At 38.3% G+C, this 18,013-nt stretch overlaps 1 pseudogene; it reads right to left on the bottom strand.

The window, feature by feature from the left end:
* Positions 1-870: 870 nt before the first annotated feature.
* LOC111728456 lies at positions 871-1,078 on the bottom strand (annotated as a pseudogene).
* Between the last annotated feature and the right edge of the window lie 16,935 nt (positions 1,079-18,013).

The following is an 18,013-nucleotide window of genomic DNA, read 5'->3' as shown; positions in this document are numbered from 1 at the left end:
GCATCCTGTTCTTTTTGGAACTCTCAAGAGCCCATTCTATATCCTTTTATAGGGACCTACAGTCATTGCCTTAGGATGGCTAGTGAGAGGACTTCATCCCCTTAGACACAGTGATTGTCACAGTGATAGACAGTTAACCTGGAAAAAAAAGTAAGTTTTTTGCATTATGGCGGAGGAGTTGTTAGGGATTCTGGAGAAGAGAAAATCAAAATTTTATCTCCTTGCAAATGGTGTATGCCTGGTGGTTCCATAGGCCATCTCTATGATCTCATGCTAAAAAGCTGCGTAAGAATTTTATCAACATGAACAAAATCAGAAGCAGCATCTGGATATTAACAGGGAGGTTTGGAGACAAATATGATGACAATGTTTGAATTCTTTTCTAAATTTTATTTATTTATTTATTTATTTTGGCCAGGGCTGGGTTTGAACCCACCACCTCCGGCATATGGGGCTGGCGCACTACTCCTTTGAACCACAGGTGCCACCCAACAATATTTGAATTCTTGAGTCTGATCTGCCTGAAATACTTGGACATTTCAGTTTTTCTTGCAGATTAGGTTTCTTGGAGAGTGGATTCTGAGAAAGAGGTTAGCATACAGGAGTTTTGTTTGGGAGTGTTCTTAGAGGTAAATACCCACGGAAGGGAGGGAAAAATAAAAAAGCAGGAGTGGGTAGAAGAAGTTGAAATGTCATACGGTCATGGTAAGGCCTCAGCAATCCTGTGGGGAGATCTGAAGCAGGGATGACCCTTAGTGACCTTGGGCAAGATGACTCTTTTCATTGAGATGATCCCTGTAAATGCTGATAATAAGGGAATGAGTTCTTCATTCTAGAAGCTGGACCTGGACACCACATCATAGTATTTAACCCAGTTACAGAAGACATAAATTCCCACCATTATCACTTCCTGCTTAAGAAAAAACAGTTTTGAGATGGATTGATTTCTGTCTACTTTTTATATCAAGAAGGGTTCTGATTAAATCATTGTATAGTGAAACCCACTTTTTATTCCAATCAGCAATAATCACACCTCAGATTAACCTCATTGGCTATAATACTGCCACTGCACAAAGCTATCACTTTTTATTTCAAAAAAAAAATGTAGGGGGTACAAGTGTTTTTTGTTACATGGATGATGCGCTTTAGTTTCATATCCAGAGTCTCTGAGAGTAAATGAAAGTTAAATAAAGCTGCTGGATTAAAATCCAGATGTTCTATGTCCTATTTGAAAGAGAAAATAACAAAGTAAAAGAAGAGACATTTAAGGAAAAAATGAGTAATTTACTAGTCTAGGCAATTAAAGCCATTAAGAACATGGTTTCAATGGGCATTTCATTTAATAAAAAGGGAAAATGTCTGGTAATGAAAATTTACATTTTTAACCTTTTATGTTAAATGTGATTTATATACATTAACTCATCAGAATAGGGAAAAAATGAGGAAATCTCTGTAACCATTGATTCGAATTTAAAACTTTTCATTATGCCTGCTTTGTTAAATTGGATTATATTCTTTGGTTTTTCTTAAAAGAGCTATTTTTACAGACTTATCCTGGTCTTATTAACAGCAGCTAACATTTTATACATGCTACATGCCTTGCGTGCTTTGTCAAATTCGTTTTACACAACCACCCTTTGAGGTATGTAAAATTATAATGCCCATTTGTAGGAGTATTTATCTTGCCCCCCCCAAGATGTCTAGATTCTAATCCCCAGAACCTGTGAATATGTTATCTTACAGGGTTAAAGGAACTTTGCAGATGTGAATAAGTTAAAGATTTTGAGATGGGAAAATTATCAGGGATTATGTAAGTGGTATATAATCTCAAAGGTCCTTATTAGAGGAAGGCAGGAGGCTCAGGGACAGAGAAAGAAGATGAGAGCATGGAAGCAGAAGAGAGAAGATGCTAAGCTGCTGGCTTTAAGGATGGAGGAAGGGGTCATAAGCCAAAGAATGTAAGTTATGCAGCTCTAAAATCTATAAAAGGCAAGGATAGGGATTCTCCCCTGGAGCCTCCAGAATGAATGAAGATCTGCTGACATTTTGATTTTTGTACAGTGAAACTTATTCCAGACCTCTGACTTCCAGACTATAAGAAAACCAGGCTGTGTTGTTTTAAGCCAGTACATTTGTGGCAATTTGTTATAGCAGCCATGGGAAGCTAATACACCATTTTATTGATAAGAGATACAAATCCAGGGAACTATAGCAACTTCCCCAGGGTGGCATGGCTATTTGATGCCAGAACTAGGATTTCAGTTTGGTTGGTCTGATATGCCACTGTTAGAGCCATCAAAACAATTCCATAAAGCTAGGGCTTCACTGTAAATAATGAAATTATTTCATGAGCTTCAACTGTTGTACCAAGGCCCTAGCTTGAACTCCGCCATCTTGCTCTCAATTTGCAGTATGTAATATATCTCATCCCACTGAATTGATCAGAATAGCACTTGGTTTCCAGGCTCCTGGAAATCTACAGGCTAGTTGTTGCTGACAGGTTCTTGTAGTGACCACACATGTTGAACCTTCTCAGTCCAAGAAGTCTCTTGAGCAACAAGAATTAGCTTTCTATGACCAGTATCTGCATATTTTAGCTAGATCTGAAGGAGAAAAGCTGTCTCTGTGCCTCTCCTACATCATTTTTCCTTGTTCTAGGGGTATCTGAGCTCTTACAATCCCACCTCAGGCATTTGGCAAAGGCTCATTGTTGTGAACATGTTAACCAATAACTTAAGTGTCAACCAGGTAAGAGTTTCAAATGTCAGATTTCTTAATAATGCTGGCATTGGAATAGGATTCTTTCCAAGACAAAAGGCATATGGATTTCACATGACCCTGACGTTATCACTCTTGATACTTTCAGCATATAATGTTTGGTCAAAAAAAACCCCTGCTTATTAGTGAGCTACTGAAGATGTTTCATGTAAACAATGTGTAGTTACATTAAAAAAAACTATTAGTATAGTTAAACTTAATAATTATTACAATTAGAAAACATACACGGATAAAATATTATTATCTAATCTACACTTCATATTGAGAGTTTGATAACTATCCCCACAATGTTCTTTTCTGGGATTTTTTTCATTCTGATCCAGGATCCGATCTAAATTTGTGCATGAAGTCCAATTGTCATGTATCTTTGGTCCTTTTTAATCCAGGCTAGTTCCTCAGCCTTTATTTTATTTCATGACATTGACATATTTAAAAAATATAGACATATGTTATCTTGTAGCATGTCCGTCATTTGAGGTGTGTCTGATAATTTTTCATGACTAGATTCAGGCTGTGCAATTTTTGTTATACATTTTTGGCACATCATAAAAGTGATGTGTGTCATGCTCAGTGTATCATATCTGAAAGTGCATGATATTGGTTTGTTACATTACTGGTGGTGGCTCTTAGAAAGTGAAAGTATTGGGCGGTGCCTGTGGCTCACTGGGTAGGGTGCCAGCCACATACACTGAGGCTGGCAGGTTTGAGCCCAGCCCCTGACAGCTGAAATCAACAGTGACAACTTCACCACCACCACCAACAACAACAATAGCCCAGGCATTGTGGAGGGTGCCTGTGGTCTCAGCTACTTGGGAGGCTGAAGCAAGAGAATCACTTGAGCCCAGGAGTTTGAGGTTGCTGTGAGTTGAGACAACATGGCACTCTACGGAGGGGGACATAGTGAGACTCTGTCTCAAAAAAAAAAGAAAGTATTTAAGAGTAAATATAGCCAATTTATTTTCAATTTTTTTATGGTGTTCATAGATTTTTATTTTTTCTTTATTAAATCATAACTGTGTACATTAATGCATTTATGAGGTACAATGTGCTGATTTGATGTACAATGTGGAATGCTTATATCAAACTGATTAACATAACCATATCCTTGCTAAGAGCACAGTAAGTAAAGCAAACAGACAACCTTCAGAATGGGAGAAAATTTTTGCAGGTTATGCTTCCGACAAAGGTCTGATAACTAGAATCCACAGACAACTCAAACTAATCAATAAGAAAAGAACAAATAACCTTATTTCTGTGTGGGCAAGAGACTTGAACAGAAACTTCTCTGTTTTTTAATTTTTTTTTTTTGAGACAGAGTCTTACTTTGTTGCCCTCAGTAGAGTGCCGCGGAGCAGGAGCCACAATACCCAGCTATTTTTAGAGATGAAAAAAATGGCTCAGGCTGGTCTTGAATCTGTGAGCTCAGGCAATCCACCTGCCTCGGCCTCCCAAGTGCTGGGATTAAAGGTATGAGTCACCACACTCGGCCCCTTATTTTCAAATTGTTCAAAAAAATAATATGAGGAGAAAGAATGATAATCTGAATGTGACAAAATCATTAATTGTTGATAGTCTGGATTAAGAGTACACTGGATTTCTTTGTAGTATCCTTGTAACTCTTCTGCATGTTTGAAATTATTTTAAAATAAAATAGTTTTTAAAATCTGACATATTCAATGCTATCTTTAGTGTGTGTACATTGCTCTTGATGTTAGGGGAAGACTTTGTTTTGAGGAGAGGCTGCTTTTTTGTTAGGGTAGACACTTTGATGAATTTCTTGGTAATTAAGAAGCACTGCCTGATCTATGGGTTAGAGGTTGAGTCAGAGAAGAGCTAAATTGTTAAGTACAATAAAGTTAAAAGGTGATATTCTTTGGTGGAGAAATTTACAGTGTTACCTGATTTGAGGCTTGGACTGGAGATTGTGGAAGAGAATGTTGTGGTAGATAGAATAGAACAGAATGTCTGGCCCAAGGAAATATATGGCAAATAAGGAGCTTTCCTATTCATGGGGATGGGTGACGACCTTATTGAATGGGGGTACATAATAATGCTTGCTGGTTTCCCCCTTTCTGTATTGTAATCCCTTTGTATTGTGTGTGTCTTTAATGAATCTGATTATCATGAATGACACAGCATAGGCCTTGAATTACCAGTCATTGGAGGATAAGGCCATCAGATTATTACCACCCACCCAGGTCCTGTGCTCAGTGCTGAGGAGGAAGACAATACACTAAGACAGCAGGAGTTTAAGATCACAGGTGCCATGGAAAGAGACAGGAGGAATTTCTCAAATCCATTTCCCTGAGAATTTGGGAGCCAGAAATTTTAGGGATAGTTTGGCAGGCAAGGAGCTGAGGAATTAGGTCCACTGATTGGCTAGGGATAAACTCATAGATTCTAGAAACCACAATTGTTGGAGTCAGTTCCCAGGTCACAAGAACAGTTAAGTTGGTTCCTTGCACTGGTCTGTTTGGGTCAGTTGGTCCACTGGAATGCAGAATCTGGAAGATATCTCAAAGACAAAGCTTAGATTGCACAAGGGTGACATTGTCTATGGGACCAATGAAGAAAAGATAAGAATTTTCATGATCATCATCTATGTGACTCTTGAATAGTAAACAATTGTAGAAAAGCAAGCTAGGGAACAAAGGCTGGTTATATATATATATATGTGTGTATGTTTATATATATATATAATAGTTGTGTGTGTGTCTTCATTGAATCAATTAATATGCATGACACAGCATACACCTTGAATTAACAGTCATCTTGGAAGATAAGGCCATGAGATCCTCCAAGATGACTGTTAATTCAAAGCATATATGTATTATATATATATATTCAGCCTTTGTTCCCTAGTTGAAAGCCTTTTATTAACTTTATAAAGGTCAATTTCAAGGTAAAGTAGACTAACATCTTCTCAATAACATTTACAAGCTCTTATTTTAAAGCATAATGAACCCAGATGATTCTGGCATATTTTCATGTCTTCTGGATTCCTGCCCAGCTCTCTTTACCCTTTCACAGCCTCAGCCATTGTGAAGTGACTCCCTCCCTCACCTCAAACCCACAACATCTGGCTCCTCTCATGGTTATCCAGTAAGACTCCTTCTGAGATCAGCATCAACTACTTATTGCTAAGCCAGCCATTTCTTATCAGATTTTTTTTACACTATGTGTAAAAAACAAAGCAGATAACAAATATTTTATTTTAATGTGATGAGTTTATTAATTAGTGGTAATTTGTGATACTTGAGATTTACAGAATTGCTTTCTGTGACTGAGTAGCTCAGTGATTAAATAATTCTAAGAAACTCAATCAGCAACACTTCAAATGAATCACCAGGCTTTACTTTCTCACAGATGTGAGAAGACATCTGTACACGCTGAACTTGCAACTGTAGATACAAAGTGTGACTATTGCTCTCAGTTTGAGGAAGTGAAGACATTCAGATTCAAACAATATTTGTATATTATTCACGGATTGCACTCATTTTCCTTGCTAAACTTCCCTGGGATAAATGGATTAACTCTTTTGAACAAAGGCAAACATTTTGGTGAAAATAAAACTACATTTTTTTAAAAAAAATTGATGAATATGAATGACATTTAAAATTTCTTCATTTGCTTTTGAAATTTAATTATCTAACTCTATACATATATAATTGGATACATACCAGTCTTATCAGTGTGTCTCAGGTTTAAAAGTACTGCTTGGACTTAAAAATGAAACATGCCCACCAAAAATGGCAAAATATTCATGGAATTTAGGTATGTATGTAGATATAGATCCCCCAACTGTCATAAAACATCTAGTAATATGGCCCAATTAATGATGAGCAATATCAGCAATGCTTGAGTTTCAGGTGACTACATAATTACTATCTTTTTTTTCTTTTGAGACAGAGCCTCAAGCTGTCACCCTGAGTAGAGTTCTTTGGCATCATAGCTCACAAAAACCTCCAACTCTTGGGCTTAAGCAATTCTTTTGCCTCAGCCTCTCAAGTAGCTGGGACCACAGGTACCCACCACAACACCCGACTATTTTTTGGTTGCAGTTGTCATTTTTGTTTGGCAGGCCTGGGCTGGATTCAAACCCACCAGTGCTGGTCTATGTGGCTGGTGCCTTAGCTGCTTGAGCCACAGGCATCGAGGCCATAATTGCTATCTTCATAAAATAGCTGAAATCAAAGCGGCACCATGAACAATGTAAACCTCATGTCAAAACAAGGTACTCTCTGGCTATCTCCACTCCATGATTCCAGGCATCATCATAATAAGCATTATTTTTGACTACTTCAGATATTTTCTCATATCCCCTTCTCCTGTGCTACCTCTAAATATGAAAAATGAAAACACAAATACTAGGTCTCCCAAACTTTCCAAACCTTTTGCAACTAGCTTTATAAAAATCTTCAAAGGGAGGAAGTGGATAAAGTATTTATTGTTGGGAAAACTTATATATTTTATTAAAAAGTAATAATAAAGCCAAGGATGATGTGAACAAAAAGGATGGTGCAAAGGACTGAATTGTGACCCTTCCCCATGAAATCTATGTGTTGAAACCTTAACCCCCAATGTCACTATCTTTGGAGATAGAGTCTTGAAGGAGGTTATTAAGGTTAAATGAGTTCTTAAGGGTGGGTCTGTTACTGGATGAAGAGAGTCCGGCTGCCTGTCACTGTCAGTCAGATGCAGAGACAGGGATTAATTAGGTCCACCAAACTTTATTGTCAGAAGGCCAGCAATTATGGAAAATAGTGAGAGTAGTCTCTCAAAGACTGTTCTGCCTCAGTTATAATGCTAATAGTTTTTAAAATGAGAATACAAGGAAATAAACCTAGAAAAATTTAACGTTATCTGAGAGGAGGTAACATCCAAGTAGTCTTCATTCTGATAATGCAAAATGTTTAAAGAAAGGTAATTTTCACTTAAAAAAAAACTAAGAGAAAATTTCATAGCATTGAAGTAATCTTTACCAATACTATACCACCTATTGTGTATGTGTGAGTACTTCCTCAGTCTCCTGAGATAGACATTCTCATGGAGAATCCTTAACTAGATAATTAGGGAAGGTATGTGGGGAAGGCTGAGCAGACTAGATCAGCTGTACTGTTTCAGCTTAGCTTCTCAGACATCATCTCACAGGCCCCTTTTCTGGCTCCAGGTCTGTAATTCTATAGGACTGGTATTCTTATAAAAGGAAAAAACTCCAGAACTGACTCTCTCGCTGTACACTCTATCTTGTGCACATACAGAGAGAAAAGATCATGAGAAGACATAGTGAGAAGACAGCCACCTGTGAGCCAGGAAGAAAGACCTCACCAGAAATCAACTCTGACAGTACCTTGTTTTTGGACTTCTAACCTCCAGAACTGTGAGAAAATATTTTTTGTTGTTTAAGCCCCCCAGTCTATGGTACTCTGTTATGGCCACCTGAGCTAACTAATAGCAATACGGGATGAGTAAGGAAGTCTGGGGATGTTTCCATCCCCAGAATCATTGAAAAATTTGAGAAAAACAGTTATAAGAAAACTTATCAGAATTCTGGGAGATAGTTAAAGGTTTATAGAAACCAAGTGAATTCATAACCAGAGGAAAAGGTCACTAAAACACAGCAGAAGAACTTTGTGACATTTTAATTTTTGTTAAAAAGTTACCCTGTTCTACCCTCCTCCTCAGTGGGATAGTGATCTTGAAGATAGTATCCTGCATTCTCAGTGTGGGTGCTTGTTTCTGAAAGGAACAGAACCAAAATTGCTACCAAGGAATAGTGATTATCTATTTGTATCTGTCTAGGTATTCCCTTAAAAGTGACACAGGGTGCATGACCTTGTTTTACCTAATTTGGAACTCTCTCAGGGTGGAGAAGTAATTATCTGAAGATCCTTCCTCAAAAACATTAAAAAGCAAGCTACTGTCATCTGGGCAAAAATAACAGGTGGAGCAAACAATAGACATACTTAAAGTGTGGCAGTAAAAGCTAGGCTATGATATTCCTTGAGGAAATAAGGGCTTTGAAATGTTCCCATGTAGACTGGGGGAAACTAGAAGGCCACATACATGTCCAAGGCAAGATGCATGCTCAGAAAAGATTTAAAAACACCTTAAGCTTCCACCTCTGGCTGATTTCTAGGTTCAGAGAGAACAAGAAGTGAATGTTAAGGCAGAATTGTAAAAGGCCTGACTAAGAATTGAAAGACTGTCTTAACACAAAACCAATATTTAAGGACCTAGAGAACACGTTTTTCTTCTTTCTTTTCTTTATTTTTTTTCTTTTTTATTCTATTCTGTTCTGTTCTATTCTTTTTAAAAATTTGGCTCCAGATGTTCATGTAAAGCTCTGTCAAAAGACTAGCTAATCACTCAGTTAAAGAATGAAAGACCTCATATACACACATGGCAAACAATATAATCTTCACAGAACTAGTTTTTTGAAAGTCACTAAACAAACAAATGACTATAACTCATGGCAAACAGCAAAGATTATGGAGAGGAAGGATAATTTGAGTTACCATATCCTAACATTCATATTGTCTAATTTTCAACGAAAAATTACAAAATATGCTAAGAAAAATGAGTGTATTGCTCATTCACCAAAAAAAAAAAAAAAAATGAAATTAACAGAAACGATACCTAAAGAAGCACAGATAGTGGACTTATTGTATAATGACTTTAAATCCAACAGTCCTAAACCATTTTCATATAGCAAAAGAAAACAATGGACAAAACTAAATTAAGTTAGAAAACTAATGTCTCAACAAATAGAAAATATCAATAAAGAGAAAGTATAGAAAGGAACTAAACAGAAATTTTGGATCTGAAAAGCACAATAATTGAAATAAATTATTATAAATAAATAATTAAAAATCTGAGAAGAGAAGAGAGAAAGTAACAGATAATATTTGAAGAAATATATTGATCAAAAAATTTCCCACATTTGATCAGAGATCTGAATCTACACATCCAAGAAGCTCAACAAACCCCAAGTGGGATGACGTATTAAAGTGCTAAAAGAAAAAACCCAGTCAATTAAGAATTCTATATTTGACTTGGTGTCCATACTTCAGTGGTTAGGGTGCCGGCCATATATACCAGGGCTGGTGGGTTTGAACCTGGCGTAGGCCTACTAAACAACAATGACAACTACAAACAAACAATCCAACAAAAAAACAACAGCTGGGCATTGTGGCAGGTGCCTGTAGTCCCAGCTGTTTGGGAGGTTGATGCAAGAAAATCACTTCAGCCTGCTTAAGCCCAAGAGTTTGAGGTTACTGTGAGCTGTGACTCCACGGCACTCTAACGAGGGCAACACAGTGAGACTTTGTCTAAAAAAAAAATAATAATTCTATATTCAACAAAACTATTCTTTAAAAATTAAAAAAATAGGTCCAGGTGCATTGGCTCACATCTGTAATACCAGCACTCTGAGACGTTGAGGCAGGTGCATCGCTTGACCTCAGGACTTCAAGACCAGCCTGAGCAGGAGTGAGACTCTGCCTCTAAAGATAGCCGGACTTTGTGGTTGGTGCCAGTAGTCCCAGATACTTTGGTGGCTGAGGCAAGAGGATCACTTGAGACCAAAAGTTTGAGGTTGCTAATAGCTGAGATGCAAAAGCACTGTACTGAGGGTGACATAGTGAGACTCTGCCTAAAAAGAAAGAAAAGGAAAAAGAAAGAAAGAAAAAGGGGCAGGACAGAAAGACAGAAAAACACACAGACAGAAAGATGGACAGACAGAAAGACAGAAATATGGACAGACAGAAAGATAGAAAGACAGACAAAAAAGATAAAAAGGAAGACAGACAGAAAGATACATAGAGAGACAGAAAGATGGACAGATAGAAAGACAGAACAACAGGTAGACAGAAAGACAGATGGAAAGATAGAAAGACAGAATGACAGACAGAAAGACAGAGAGACAGAAAGACAGACACATAGAAGGTCAGACTGATAGAAAGACTGACAGACAGACTCACAGACAGACAGAAAGGCAGACTGACAGAAAGACACATAGACAGACAGAAAGACAGAAAGACACACAGACAGAAAGAAGATAGACAGAAGATGGATAGACATAAAGACAGACAGAAAGACAGAAGGATATACAGACAGAAAGAAAGATGAACAGACACACAGACAGACAAAAAGACAGACCAACAGACAGACAGAAAGAAGGACAGGCAGACAGACAGACTGACAGAAAGACAGACTCACAGACAGACAGAAAGGACAGGCAGGCAGACAGACAGACTGACAGACCGACAAACAGTCAGAAGGACAGACAGACAGAAAGACAGACTGACAGAAAGATGGACAGACAGCCAGACAGCCAGAAAGACAGACACACAGACAGGCAGAAAGACAGATCAATAGACAGAAAGAAAGACAGACAGACAGACAGATGGACAGACAGAAAGAGAGACAGACAGAAGGATGGACAGACACACAGACAGAAAGATGGACAGGCAGAAAGACAGACCAACAGACAGAAAGATAGACAGACAGACAGGCAGATAGACAGTAGAATGGACAGACACACAGACAGAAAGATAGGCAGATCGACAGACAGAAAGACAGGCAGACCGACAGACTCATAGATAGACAGACAGAAAGACAGACAGACAGAAAGAGACAGACAGACTCAGAAAGACAGCAAGGCACACAGACAGAACAACAAACAGAAAGACAGACAGACAGATAGAAAGAGAGATAGACAGACATACGGACAGACATACGGACAGACATACAGACAGACAGACAGAAGGATGGACAGACACAAAGACAGACAGAAAGACAGATCGACAGACAGACAGAAGGATGAACAGAAAGACAGACTGACAAACAGAAGGATGGACAAGAAAGAAAGACAGAAGGCAGACCGATAGACAGACAGAAGGATGGACAGACAGAAAGACAGAAGGACAGAAAGAGAGACAGACATACAGAAAGACTGACAGACACATGGATGGACAGATGGAGAGACAGACAGACATACAGAAGACAGACAAAAGGATGGACAGACACACAGAAAGACAGACCGACAGACAGAAGGATGAACAGACAGAAAGACAGACTGACAAACAGAAGGATGGACAAGACAGAAAGACAGACAAACAGAAGACAGACCAATAGACAGACAGAAGGATGGACAGACAAATAGACAGAAAGACAGACAGAAAGACAGATGGACAGACAGAAAGACTGACTGACAGACAGATGGACTGACAGACAAACAACAGAAAGAAAGAAAGAATGACAGACAGAAAGAAAGATGGACAGACAGAAAGACACACAGACAGACAGACTCACAGAAAGACCAACAGAAAGACAGACTGACAGACAGAAAGCTGTACAGACAGAAAGATAGTAAGAAAGACAGACACACAGACAGAAAGTCAGACCAACAGACAGACAGAAAGACAGACAGAAAGACAGCAAGGCACACAGACAGGCAAAACAGACAGATTGACAGAAGACAGAAGGATGGATAAGACAGAAAGACAGACGGACAGACAGAAGGACAGAAAGACAGATGGACAGACAGAAAGACTGAAAGAAAGACAGACAGAAAGATGGACAGATGGAAAGACTGAATGACAGACAGACAGAATGACAGACAGAAAGATAGACTGACAGAAGACAGAAGGATGGACAAGACAGAAAGATGGACAGACAGAAAGACAGACTGACAGACAGACGTACAGACAGACAGAAAGACAGACAAAAGGATGGACAGACAGACAGACAGAAAGACAGAAGGATGGACAAGACAGAAAGACAGAAGGATGGACAAGACAGAAAGACATACTGACAGAAGACAGAAGGACAGACAAGACAGAAAGACAGACAGACAGACAGAAGGACAGATGGTCAGAAAGACAGATGGACAGACAGGAGGGACAGACAGAAAGACAGACGGACAGACAGAAGACTGACAGACGGACAGAAAGACAGATGGACAGACAGAAAGACAGGCTGACAGACAGACAGACTGACAGAAGACAGAAGGACGGACAAGACAGAAAGACAGACGGACAGACAGATGGACAAACAGGCAGAAAGACAGATGGACAGACAGACAGAAGGACGGACAGACAGAATGACAGACAGACAGAAAGACAGACTGACAGAAAGACAGAAGGACGGACAAGGAAAGACAGATGGACAAACAGAAGGACAGATGGACAGAAAGACAGATGGACAGACAGAAAGACAGAGAGACAGAAAGACTGATGGACTGACAGAAAGACGGATAGACAGAAAGACAGAGACAGAAAGACTGATGGACAGACAGAAAGACAGATGGACAGACAGAAAGATGAACAGACAGAATGACAGACATACAGAGGAATGGACAGACACACAGACAGAAAGACAGACTGAAGGACGGACAGACAGAAAGACAGACACACAGAAAGATGGACAGACAGAAAGACAGATAGACAGAAGACAGAAGGATGGATAAGACAGAAATACAGACAGACGGAAAGACAGATGGACAGACAGAAAGATGGACAAACAGAAAGACAGACGGACAGACAGAAAAACAGACAGACAGACAGATGGACCAACAGACGAATGACAGACAGAATGAGAGACCAACAGGCAGACAGAAAGATGGACAGAGAGACACACAGACAGAAAGACAGAGCAACAGAAAGACAAACAGATGGAAAGACAGACAGAAAGATGTCCAGACCAAAAGACGACAGGAAAGACAGACAGAAAGGCAGACTGACAGACAGACAGAAAGACAGGACCCACAGACAGAAAGACAGACAGACAGAAAGGCAGACAGCAAAGCAGACAAATAGAAAGACACACAGACAGACAAAAAGACATCAAGACAGACAGAAAGAAAGATGGACAGAGAGAAGGACAGAAAGACACACAGACAGAAAGAGCAACAGAAAGAAAAACAGAGAGACAGAAATACAGAAAGACAGAAGGACAGAAAGACGGACAGACAGAAAGACAGAAAGACACACACAGGCAGACACCAGGGCACTCAATCAGGGATGACAAAGTGAGACTTTGTCTCAAGAAAAAAAAAAAAAAGAAAAGGAAAAGAAAGACACTACCAGCTAATGAAGAGCTGAAAGAATCAGTCACCTGTAGACTTGACAGAGGGCTGGAATGAAAAATCAATATATATAACTCAAAGCATTTTGAAGAAATAAAGAATACCAGTAAAATGACTACATAGATAAATATAAATTCAGTATTACTTTTATTGTATTTTTCTGTTTTTTTTTTACTTTCTAAAACGTATATTTTTACTTGTGAATAAGCCTCATTTTAGTTACCACATTAGTAGTTATGTATAGGTGGAGAAGTATATAAATATATATATTTATATGTAAGTATATATGTACATATATACTTATAGCATATATATGCTAACATTTATCTAAGAAAAGGTGTTGAATCAAATATTGATTTTCCTGACTGTGCCTCATTTTATACATTTATTGGAAACCATGAAATATTTTATATAACTGTAAAACAAAACTAATGTATATTTTAAAAGCAATCTTTAAATCTAAAAGTGAAAATAATGAACCTGTCTAACAAAACTCTCTTTTGATTTAAAAGCAAAAAAAACCTTCATGGGCTTTACACAAATACCTTGCTACCAAGGGAATTTGCTTTTGTTTTGTGAACAGAAAAGAAAGGAAAAACTGAAGTGATATCCAGAATCCTTTCTCTTGAACATTATGAGGAGCCCAAAGGTGGATATTCCTCTTACATTAGTCCAGGTATTAAGAAAATACAGTCATTATTAAATCTCCTTCTTACTATATCAAAGGATCAATGGTGCTGGCACTTTTGATACAAAGTTGCTTAAGAGTTCAAGAACCAAAGACAATCTTCCAAAGAAGGAAAAACCATGAAATATTGAGTTAATTTCACTCTGCTCAAGCAAAGAGGGTGGGAGGGAAATAGTAAGCCAAGCTCCAACTGAAAATACTTAAAAATGAATGAGAAATATATCTTTCTCATTTATTTTAGTTTCAGTAACTGTGTCTTTCTCTAAATTATATATCCTTTTTTAATACAGAATACTCTACTTTTATACCATTTGTTTAAATGAAGAGCTCTGGTATTATAGAAAAATGTATAACTGAACATGAAAGTCAGCTACGCTACTTTGCACTGAGTTAATTCCTTTAGTGGAAGTCTAGCTGCAAAAACCAGGCACTAACATCCATGCAGTGACATCAACAGCCACTTGATACCCCTGGTACCCACTGGTGGAACTCTTATGTATTTCTCCACATGTGGCCTGTTTCAGGCAGTGCACTTAGTTGCAAACAACAGAAGCCAACTTTTGTTAACTCTATCAAAACATAACTTATCAAAAAATATGCCACACCTTGAAGAATTGACAGGAAAGATGGGGAAGTAGGGGTGGAAATGAAACAAGAGCAAAGGGAAACTGAGGCTTCAGCAAGCCAAGGTGATGCCAAAGGAAACCATCTGGGTCAGGAGTACCTACCATCAGCATTGACCATAGAATGAATTCTAGATTCTCCTAATTCCTCTTATCACCACCATCAGATGCAAAGTTCTAGAAGCATCTTGTTATGTGAGTGTAGTTGCCAGGGAACAAGGAGAATAAATATTTCAGCTTTTCATCTTCTGACACAGAGGTGGATTCCTCAAGCACAGAAGGGGCTTTGGTAGGACGGGCAGCTAAGGACTAATTTCCATTACGGCACCTGTGAAGAAAAAGTAAGTGGCTAGAGTTTTGATCAAACCCTTACACATAAGCCTTTTCCAGTGGAAGACAGTCTATAGAAATATTGCTGTAGAAACATGTGCACCCATAGGGCATAGATGCATAGGAAATGAAATGCTAGAGATTCAGCAACCCTTATCTGCCTCTCCTTAATACCCCAAGCTCACCGGTAGTGCATCTGCCTGCCCCTCTGGTAGAAGCTGAAAGGCAGGTGGGTTTTAGTAATAAAATATAAAAAGGATAGACAATAGTGCACTTATGATGTTTAACAACTGGATGTCTGGGTTTCGGGAGACAACCTTGATTTGTAGTATTTTCCAATTTCTGTGGTGCAAATATTCCCACCACGGCCAATTTCAAAGATGGTTATGTTTAATATTCTACTCATATGTAAAATTTCCAAAAATTTAACAATGAGTTTTCATGTGATGCCTTGGGCATGACATTGAGTAGACAAGAGTAAAATAAGGCCCAGGAGATAAGAACAAAAATAAAAAATGTCTGAAAGGTATCTGTGACAAAAAAAAAAAAAAGGAATACAATGTTTCTAAAATATTCTTATTAATTAAAAAAAGAGGGAATTAGGGAATTAGCAAGGACAGGAAATTAGTCAAAGTTTCAAGGCCCATCAACTATTAAGTTTTGGGAAATGACTAAGAGAAAAGTAGCCAAAAATAAGTGAAGTGAGAAAATTCCATAAAAAAAGCAGAGAAAATAATCTATTGTTCTGCTTGAGAGAATGTATTTAAATAGGCTTTGAGAAAAAGAACACCAGGAACGAATCATAAGGATGAGATGTAAGTATTATCTTTTGCAATAAAAATGTTGCATAAAAAAGTGCTGGCTTAAAATATTGATCGTATAATTGCTTCTGAGTCCATGGGCCCTATGGGTAATTCTTTTGGTCTTCACTGGCCTCATATTTATATCTTTGGGTCAGGTATGTGGCTCTGTTGATCTTGGCTAAAATCATCTCTATGTTAGAAAGGCATCTGATTCTTAGCTGGTCTAGGATGGCCTCAGTTCTTCTCCATAAATTTATTTTATCCTTCCATAAAGCTAACCAAGATATACTCTCATGATGAATTAAATGTACCTGAGAGTTACATTAAGAATTACATTAAGTAACTGAGCTCAATCATACAAAAGAGCACATGGAGACACCCATGGGTGTTTTGAACCTCTGCTTGCATCGCAGTCAGTAACATTTCATTGTCCAAACCAAGCGACTTGGCCAGTGACTCCAAGTGCTACAAAGTACAGGCAAAAGGTATGGATTCAGCCAGGTATGATAGCTCATGCCTGAAATCCCAGTAACTTGGGAGGCTCAGGCACAAATATCACTTGAGGCCAGAAGCTGAAGGCTGTGGTGAGCTATATGATTGTGTCATTACACTCCAGCCTGGGTGACAGAGAAAGACTCTGTCACTAGACTAAGAGAGAGAGGGAGAGTGAGAGGGGAAGGAGTAGATACAGGAAAGCCATTGCTTGGTTTTGTAACTACAATCTACCACTATAATATTTACAGTGTTGTAAATGGTGTAATAGTAGAAGTTTATAATGTAATTGTTTCATGTTCAGCAACTCATGACATCTTGTTTATACACTGCTTGCAATTGTGTTGAAATTAGCCTGTGTTCTGAAATTAAAAATTGTCTTGTTCAGTCAATTTTAATTCAGTCCACTAGAAGATTCATAAAGCCCATGAAGTGTTTTCAATTCTGGGCAAGAACAGGAAAACTAAGATAAATAAGATGTGTTTCCTGCCTTCAGTGAAGTCAACATCCGTCAGGGGATTTTAGTCTTTATTTTTTTGGACTCTGACTCCTATTCTTCATTTTTTCTTTATAATTTATGTAAACTGGAACAAGAAGGAAGTGGAGGGAGACTCTTACCCAAAATGCTATTGAGACAACTATTCAGAACTATTTGGCAATGAACCAAGAAAATTTCCCTGACTAATATGGGGGTGGAACCCATGGTCTCTGCTTCATATTCAGCCACTCGTGACATCTTATTTATATATTGGAGTATCTGTTAACCAGGTTTTGGAGGAAAAGAAAGATTTCCTAGATGAACTATTGTCAAGAATGAGATCTGATGAACGAGTAGGATTAATAGCAGAAAAAGTCATTTGGAAGAGTATGCTATTGTGGGTTGAATTTGTCCCCCAGAAGATATGTTGATGTCTCAAACATCAGTACCTGACAATGTGACCTTATTTGGAAAAAAAAAGTTGTTGCAGATGTAATTAATTAAGATAAGGTCATACTTGATTAGGATGGACACTTAATACAACATGACTGGTGTCCTTTTAAGAAGAAGATACAAAAGCACAAGGAGAAAACATGTGATGATAGAGACAGAGACTGAAGTGCTGCAGCTTCAAGTCAAAGAATGCCAATAATTGCTAGGAGAGCACCAGATGCTAAGAAGAGGCAAGGGAGGATTCCCTATAGGTTTCAGAGAATATATGGTTCTGCTGAC

The sequence above is a fragment of the Otolemur garnettii genome, unplaced genomic scaffold (assembly GCF_000181295.1).
Source record: "Otolemur garnettii isolate 467f Iridium unplaced genomic scaffold, OtoGar3 scaffold00158, whole genome shotgun sequence".
Lineage (NCBI taxonomy): Eukaryota > Metazoa > Chordata > Mammalia > Primates > Galagidae > Otolemur > Otolemur garnettii.
Note: the sequence above shows the minus strand (reverse complement) of the source record. Positions and strands in the feature narration are given on the sequence as shown.